Genomic DNA, 9,693 nt, shown 5'->3' with positions numbered 1-9,693 from the left:
CCTTCCTCCTCACCTGTTCTAACTACTCAACAGTTTGGGGGGCTGGGATTGTTTTTGTTTTTTCACCTTCTTTCCAGACATATTTTAGTGGGAATGGAGGAGGCTGGTACAAGGAGGGGAGGGAAAGGTGATAGTTAAATGATTACAGCAAGTTCCTCACTCAACATTTTTACACAGTGTAAGTCTGCTTATCATAATAAATGCCAAGGCGTTAGGCAAGATTTAAAATTACATAGCTTAGATAATGACACAGACCTTCTGCTTAACTAAACTTTAGTCAGGCTCTCTCAGCTTCAGCCTCATGTCTGTCCCTGTGGGGCCTGCATTGCCCAATTTTAGCAAGAATCTTGCTAAGTCAGTTTAGAGAGCATCCCCCATCCATCTCTGACATCTGATCAGGCCTGCCCTCAGCAAATATCCTATTGGGTCTGTTTAACCAAATTCCCACCTCTGAGGCTCTGTCTCGGTAGAGTTCCACGCACTCCCCCACCCTGCTTTGGGTTGTATTCAGAATTAAGCTCAGCTCTATCCTGAGGCCACTTTCCCCTTGTTGCAATCATTCTTAAATAAAATTTGTTTTAATGGCCCTCACTACTGGTTTTCCTCAACAATACCAAGTATAATAACCATGCAATTATACTACGTATCACATAAATTCTTCCCTTCTCTCAACAAATATTTATTGAATCATAAAAATCCGGGTAGAATATTGGGAGAAGTAGGAAGTGAGGGGAGCTGGAGGATGACCCCAAGAAAGAAATACAGTGGTCCTCCCTTTTCCACAGGGGATACGTTCCAAGACCCCAGTGGATGCCTGAAACCTCCGATACTACCAAACCTTATAGATATACTATGATTTTTTTCCATGCATACACACCCATGATAAAGCTTAATTTATAAATTAGACACAGTAAGAGATTAACAACAGCTGATAATAAAATAGAACAACTTATAACAGTATACTGCAATAAAAGTTATGGGAATGTGTTCCCTCTCAGCAAACTAGCACAATTTCTTTTTCCTTCTTCACAATTTCACAGAAAGAAGATTTCTTCTTACCAGACAAGTTAGCAACCTCAGTGCCGGGAGCCGGTCCATCCTTGCTGTTTCAAGGGCCCTGCCATATATGGCATACTGTTCTTAATATGTTTGCTCACTTTCTTGGCACTATGTGTTTTAATCAAGGTCACCTCTCTGAGAAAAGTTGTTTCCCCAGGTAGGGATTTTCACCTGAATCTCAGAGAAATGTTGTTTCCCCAGATAAGGATTTTTCCCTGAAGTTAGGAAGGGGATAAAACCCTTTAACTAAGTGCCAGGTGGGTAGTTAAACACTTTAACTACAAACAATCATGCTTAAGCTACATAATCTTTACTCCCTGGAATAGCGATAAGAAACACTCTAACCTTTGCAATAGAAATTGACAGGATTAAAATCAACTGGTATAAATACAGATGTAACAAGACAATAACCACCAGAACTTCACTGGAGATCCAGACCGGAACTTGGCTGGAGATCTTGGCTAGAGATCCTGGCTAGGCTGCTGATCAACTGAACGCTGTTTCTGTGTCATTCCTTCTTCGCTGACTCCGTCCACATCTTTGGGGACCCCTGGACCTGCTGGGGTTGGACCCCAGCACCTCAGCACACAGTTCTTTTCTTATCTAAGTCGAAAACTTTCATTTTTTCATTTAAACAAATCACTTTGCAGCTTCTCTTAGCATATCTGTCCTGCCAGCATCACGACTCTTGCACTTCAGGGGCATTGAAGAAATAGAAGTTTCGTGAATACAGGCACTTTGATATCAGGGCAGTTGATCTGATAACTAAGAAGGCTACTAAGTAACTACTGAACAAGGAGCATATACAGCATAGACATGACGGACAAAAGGAAGAAAACCAAAGTTTTGCCACTCCAACAACTGTGCCTTTTGGCACACTGATTTTAAGCTGGTTCCTAAGAAACAAAAGACTTAGAATCTTTGACCTTCCCCTTTTCCTACCACAGAGAGTCAGACAGAAAGGCCTGCTCCAGGAGAAAACCTCAGGAGGTTCGCCTTTGCCTCACTTGAGTTGAGTACGGTGCTGGGGAGGGCTCCGGGTAAGGGCCTGATGGCCGGATAGCCCCTGTCCATTGTTTCTGGGTTGCCTGGAAGGAATTTGCCTACCATGTGTGTTCCGTTCTTCCTCATTTACCTGTAAAGCAATAACTTTCACTTTTAAAATCTAAGATCTAGTTTCCCCTTTTCTCTTTGTCCAAAATGACATACTCAATTTTTCCTCACTATCTCTGCAATTTTATGCTATATGAATTCCCCATGTGTATGCATTAAAAATTTATTTTCGCCCTAACAGGTTTGGCTCAGTGGATAGAGCGTCGGCCTTTGGACTCAAGGGTCCCAGGTTCGATTCCAGGCAAGGGCATGTACCTTGGTTGTGGGCATATACCCAGTAGGGAGTGTGCAGCATGCAGCTGATGTTTCTCTCTAAATGATGTTTCTACCTCTCTGTAAAAAAATCAATAAAATATATTTTTTTTAAAAAATTATTTTCATCTATTAATCTGCGAATGTTGTTTGAATTAGCCCAGCAAGACAAGCTTCAAAGGTGGAAGTAAAAGCACTTCTTTAAGTCCTCACAAATGGGATGCTTCGTTTCCTGGGTGGGACAGAGATTTCACCCCGCTACTCAAGATGGTGCACAATATAAAACTTACAGATTGTTTATTTCCGGACTTCTCCACTTAATATTTTTGAACCGTAGTTGCCTGTGGGTAACTGACACTGCAGATCAGGTGGGGACAACTGCAGTACAAAGGTAGTTAAGTCATAACACTTGTCATCAAGAACCCTACATAATTGTGGCAGACATAAATCATATACAACAATACCTATACAACTGGAGAGAAGGTGATAAATCACAAGAAGCCTAATGGTAAAGAACTATGAGGGCTCATAAAAAGACGAAATAACATGCAGAGGAAATAGTCAAAAACTACTCTGAGGTTAAAACTCTGAGAAAATGGCAAGAGGATGTTGTTACTGGTGTGCTTAAGGAACCCAGTAAGAGAAACAAGAAGGATGGTGGTCAGTTTGGTGTTAGACATTTTAAGTTGCAATACCTGTGGGACACACAGGTATTGCCTAAAGCTGGTCTGCCCTTAAGTCTTCTGTTAGTTATTGAGCCAATGAATTCCCTTTTTGACTTAAGCTAATTAAAGTCGTTTCACATTCAAATGAAAGAGTCCTGACTGATATATAAAGTAATTATTTAAAATACTTTTAAAAATTTTATTGATTTCAGAGAGGAAGGAGAGGAAGAGATAAAAACATAAATGATGAGAAAGAATCATTGATCGGCTACCTCCTGCATGCCCCCACACTAGGGATCGAGCCCGCAACTTTGGCATGTGCCCTGACCAGGAACCTCCTGGTTTATAGATCTATGCTCAACCACTGAGCCATGCCGGCTGAGCTAAAAGACATTTTTAAGGCTAACAAATGAATACAACATCCAGAACCTATGGAAAAACAAAAAGATAAGTTTTTCTAATGCTTAAACCTTCTCCATTCTTCTTCCTTTTCTCAACACATGGGTTGTTTTCTCTACTTGGCTGTCTTGTCAAATGGCACCCATTAAATAATACGAACCAGTAGGGCCCTCTGCTCCTGAGCCCATTCACACTATAAATGAAATATCACCCCATTCAAAAGTCACCCAGAGGTGGTTTCAGATTTTGTTTTGCCATGTACTGTGCTTCTGTGGAAGCTCGTTCACATTCCCAATGAGGACCCTGCTGGTGTGGCTGTGTTTTCTTTTGTGGAGGTAAAGGTGAGAAGAAAATGTACATCATAAGGCAATCAAAACTGGAATAAAACACCAAGTCCAGTCAACTTTCTAGGTTGTCCAGTAACTGAACCACACACTTTAGATTGTATTACAAAGCTTCTAGCCAGGGGCAGAAATGGGGTTAGAATACAAGTCTGAAAGAGCCCCATCGACCCTCTTTTCTTTACTAAATTCTCTACCAGGCTCTGTCACAGCTGTTGCTTTCAGCAAGAACTACAACTACCTTCTGGAATTTGCCATCCTTCTCCATACCCCAGTGAATGATGGGCCTTCCATTCATTGAAGAAGAATTCATCCAAAGTCTTCATCTATTTTTCTGTTATAGAGCCAGTTTCTCTTCTCCCTCACTCTCATTCATTTATTCATTCATCAAACACAGATTGCTCACATAATCTCAAGGATAGGTATTAGTCTCTGGTAGGTGCTGAGACTAAGATATGGTTCTATCTTTAATAAGCTCATCATTCAGTAGATAAAACATAAAGACATAAAACAGCTAACTATAATACAAAATGATAAGTAAAATAATAAAGATTTGTGCAAAGTGTTGTGAGAAGGGACAGTCAGGGAAGGCTTCCTGGAGAGGAGATATGTGCGCTGAGTTTAAAATGTTAGTTCGGTGCTTCTGATGACTAGAGAGATAAGACATGAACCACAAAAACCTAAGGCAGAAATCAGTAATGCAATAAGCATACAATTAGTTGACAAATGAATTTTAGAAACAATAGTTATTATAAGAGTCTGGGGAGCACATAAAAATTATATGCTAAACATATATAATCTCTTTTAATCCCTACATCAGCTACCAAAATAGATTTTAAGAACTATCTGGGATGAAGAAATCAAGTATTAGAAAGATCAATTGTTCAAAGCTTAAATAACTTATTAAAGGCAGAATTCAAATCAGTATCTTCATATGTCATCTGACTTCTAAGCCAATACTCTTGCTGCTGTACTCTTAGATGTTGATGAGTTGAACAATGAGAAGAACACAAATAGTGACAGAGAGAACCATTTAGAGCCAGCCGTGGGCAAACTACGGCCCGCGAGCCGGATCAAGGCCCGTTTGAAATGAATAAAACTATTGAAAAAAAAGACCGTACCCTTTTTGTAATGATGTTTACTTTGAATTTATATTAGTTCACACCAACACTCCATCCATGCTTTTGTTCCGGCCCTCCGGTCCAGTTTAAGAACCCCTTGTGGCCCTCGAGTCAAAAAGTTTGCCCCCCCCTGATTTAGACCCTGGCAAGGAATATATTTGTTGCCCTTGATAGTGACTTGAGTCATACAGTTAAATTACTCTTAGACCATATTTAGCATCCCACCCAAAGAGAAACTGCAAAAACAAGCAAACATCAGCCAACCCCAACAATTCAAATTATCAGCCAAGTTTTCTCATCATGGTGAGAATTAAAGAAATGCAAGATGGTTCTGACTTTTTGCCCCAATAAGCCTTTCTGTCCATCACCCAAACAGAATATTGGGCAGACACAGTAACCACAGTCAAGCAGCAGACAGCCTGGCACAAACTTGCACGACACCCTCTGCCACATGCCCAAGGCTGCCGACATTGCTGGGAGGTATCCTGTAGCAGGATCATCAAACCTAGAATGTCTGGGTGTGTGCCATATCTTGAATGTTTTGCTTCCCTATTACTGTTTTAAACCCAGTATTTTTGCTTAAGCAGAAAAGTCAGATTGTTAATTCATCCACCTGAGCTACCATCACATAACCATACGACTATGAGACCAGTATGACTAGCCATGAATTGCTAGGAATGCATTAAGAGGATGAAAAGGTAAAAATCCAAAATAATTATTTAATGGGGAAGAAGCCTCTAGAATCTGCCCCATCATACTTACCTTAGAATTTACTACTGCTAATACTAATAATACCATGTGCCTGGCACACAGTAACTCAGTAAATACTTGTTAAATGAATGAATGAGTAAATCCATGAGTGAATCCCTCACTTGTCTTGAAAGTATTTTGCAAAATCAATTGCAAAACCAGTTTAAGTTCATAGAGTAACTTAAACAAAACTAGGAAAAAGCCAAAGCAGTTAAGTGCAAAAAGTGAATTACTTACACATAAGAGTGATTTAAATATGGAACTAGACAAAGATCACAACAGAACAATTTAAATATTCCCATTTTAAAAGGGTAGTTTGAGTTTAACAATTGGGAGGCCACTTCTGATCTTGAAACAAGTGAGTAGTCCCTTTTAATTTATCTCTTCAGAGGTGAGTGAACAATCTCATGAAACTGATGCTTTAAATGCTTCACACTGGACCCTAGCTGGTTTGGCTCAGCAGATAGAGGGTTGGCCTGTGGACTGGAGGGTCCCAGCTTCAATTTTGGTCAAGGGCACATGCCCTGGTTGTGGACTCAATCTGCAGTAGGGTGTGTGCAGGAGGTAGGTGATCAATGATTCTCTCCCATCGTTGATGCTTCTATCTCTCTCTCCCTCTCCCTTCCTCTCTGAAATCAATAAAAAAATATATTAATAAATAAATAAATACTTCAGTGGATCCCGGAATCCCAGCTGGGCCACTGGCAACAGGAGTACTCAAAGCAGGAGTGCCTGAGGACATCACTTCTAGGATTGTTACTGATACAAAATGAAACCACCCAACAGGGAACTAGAGTACCACTCCCAAATCTCCTCAGCATACTAGTATCTATGTACTGAATTACCCTCTACCAACTTCTCTGGAACTTTTTCCCTCTTAATCAAGTGCTCCGACCTCTGTTTCCCAAGATGCATTTTTTCCATTTTTCCTTCAGGTTTCTAACACTGCTTACTGAAGCCACAACAGTGTGGGTGCATGCTTATCCACAATACATACACACATCCACACACATTTGCACACTCACATTCACTCTCAAAACTCTTCCTTATGAGGAAGCAAAAAGTACCTTTCCTAAATATACTATTCAAAAGAGAAAGATGTCATGTTTTAGGATGCATTCTTAAAGGAAAAAGAATTATTATGAAACAGTATGTATAGAATGACACCATAGTATAAACAAGGTTAACTAAAATCTACAGATACGTTCTTCAAAATGTTAACAGTTTTATCTCTGGGTGGTGAAATTATGGGTGATTTTTATTTTTTCCTTCCTGCTCCTCTGGATTTGCCAAAGTTTTAGAAAATCTGCATGTGTTCTTATTTCAATTAGAAAAATTAAGTTAAAGGATGGGGGAAGGAGGATTAACACTCTTATTGTGTTCCTCCAAATACAATCAAGACAGGTTAGAATTATTTTTAATTTTACTAAAGAAAACAAAGTTGTAAAAGCGATTACACACTTTTTTAGAAAGATTTACAAAGTTTTCTGAGTTTACCACAGCTATTGGCAAGTTCCTCAGCCTTATTCCATTCCACGGTCAGTTTCTCAAGGCCCCCTCTCCATAAAGCATGGCCTGGCGTCAGAGCACGGATCCTCAGTCTGCATTCTTGACTTCCTGCCCCTGCCCTGCCCCAGGAGGCAAGGGCCACCCTACTTACTGTCAGCTGGGATATAGCTCCACAGGCCTTCTGTTGGTTGTCAAGACCAAAGGGCCTCCCACTCCGTGCCTCTGGGTTAAGGTGTGGAAGGCATGCCTCTTCAGCTCAGGGCTGGGGCGAATGCCACAAGGAGTGAGCTCATCCTCTAGAGCAGTGGTTCTCAACCTTCCTAATGCCGCGACCCTTTAATACAGTCCCTCATGTTGTGGTGACCCCCAACCATAAAATTATTTTCATTGCTACTTCATAACTGTAATTTTGCTACTGTAAACAATATGTAATTATATATGTGTTTTCCGATGGTCTTAGGCGACCTCTGTGAAAGGGTCGATCAACCCCCAAAGGGGTCGCGACCCACAGGTTGAGAACCGCTACTCTAGAGCCATCTCATCTCTGCAAGGAAATGCCTTGTCCATCACAGGACCACCTATGTAACAATCCTTTAGCACAGTGGTTCTCAAAGTGTGTTCCCTAGAAAATATGCAAGGTCAAAACTGTCTTCATAATAATACTAAGACTGCATTTTCCTTTTTCCAAAGGCTACATGACATATGTCACAATAGATTGCATGCAGAAGCATATATGAGACTGTTTTCTACTAAGCCAGATATTAGAGATTTGCAAGAATGTAAAGCAATGCCATTCTTCTCATTAATTATTGTGTCATAGAAAATACTTATTTTTCATTTTAAAAATGTTAACATGGTATGGGTTTATTCATGCTATTTCTAATAAATAAATATTTTTAAATTTTCTCAACATTAATTTCTATAATTGTAAATATCAGTAAATATAAACCACATATACAAAAGCTGTTTGGTGTCCTCAATGTTTAAGAGTAAGTACACAAGGGTCCTGAATCCCAAATGTTTGGTAAGACACACAAGAATGACATACAAACAGGCCTTTATATACCACCTAACTGGCGAGTCAGAAGCTTCCAGTCAATCTTATCTAATACACATCTCATCCAGTTTAGTCCACATGCCCACAAGATTGATTCTACAGAAACACTACCATTGTCACTCTTCTTCGCACATTGCATCCCTGACACACACACACACACACACACACAGCTTTCTTTCTACCAAGAGTATAAGGTCCTAACACTGAAGAACCTTAACTATCTGTCTTCATTCAGTCTTCCACTCCCTTTACTAGTACTGTCCTCCAAAGCATACTTGAACTCTATCTTAACCTAACAGTTCCAATGTCTTGTATTTTACAGTCATTGTGACTTTGCACGGCCCATGTCCCCCACCTAGAGTTCTGATATGCCTCCTCTCAAAGTTTCCAGCTGCTATCTGTCCTGCATGGGCCCACATCTCCTCTCCTTCCTATTGCTATGCTCCCCCTCCCTCTCCAGACTCCTACACCAACATATTTATTTGTTTAGCACTTATTCTATGCTTTCATGCATTATCATCTGCTCATAAAAATGGTAAGATCATGAACATCTAGAGAAGATAGGCATATTCCTTTTTATTTCTTCTTGAACCTTTAACAAAGTCTCAGACAAGAGTACCAGGTTTTGATGGAAAAAGCATGGAGTTGATGAGTTCCATTTGGGGCAGGGTTAGACCCATTGAGTTGGGGAAAAGAGAAACTTAGACATCAATAGTCAATAGGATGTGCAAAGTGAACCTCATGAGAGAAATCTGAACCAAGCCAACCTATTTAGAAAACATCTACAGAGAGGTGATAACTGTGGGCACAGGGGTGACCAGGGTTGTACAGAGAGAGTGTACAAGAGGGTTTGAGATAGAACCCTAAAACACACCAATATTTGAATGATGAGCAAAAGTAAAAAAAAAAAAAATGAGGTAGACAAGTTACAGGCAAGAAAAGGGTGTGTTTCAAGTAGGAGTGTTCAACGCTATAAACATTTAGCAATAAGAAGGTTTAGGGTGAAGTCCTGTAGAATAATTTCAAGGGACAGAGCCACACCATAATATGTTCAAGAGTGACTGGAAGGTGAGGAAATGGAATCGGAATTCATACCTGTTAGGGCAGGACCTGCTTCCTCTGCTAGCCTGAGGGCCCTACCCAGACACTTACTTAAATGCCATTCATCCCAAGATTAGAAATAGAGTCAGTGTCTAGCTTTTCTCATGAATATGTATAAGCATAGAATATACCTAGATTCTGAGATACCTATTCCTAAAGAAAACTGCAATGCAACATGATTTGATATACAAACTGTTACCTGGTATCAGTTACAGGCACCCATTCACAAATAGGCCTGTGTGTTTTCTAGCACATGTGTTCAATATACATATATAGCAGGATCTGTTACCCAACTCAGAATCAGCCTATTGATTTTACTGCCCCCT

Source organism: Myotis davidii, unplaced genomic scaffold (genome assembly GCF_000327345.1).
Source record: "Myotis davidii unplaced genomic scaffold, ASM32734v1 scaffold226, whole genome shotgun sequence".
NCBI lineage: Eukaryota > Metazoa > Chordata > Mammalia > Chiroptera > Vespertilionidae > Myotis > Myotis davidii.
This window is presented reverse-complemented; position numbering follows the sequence as displayed.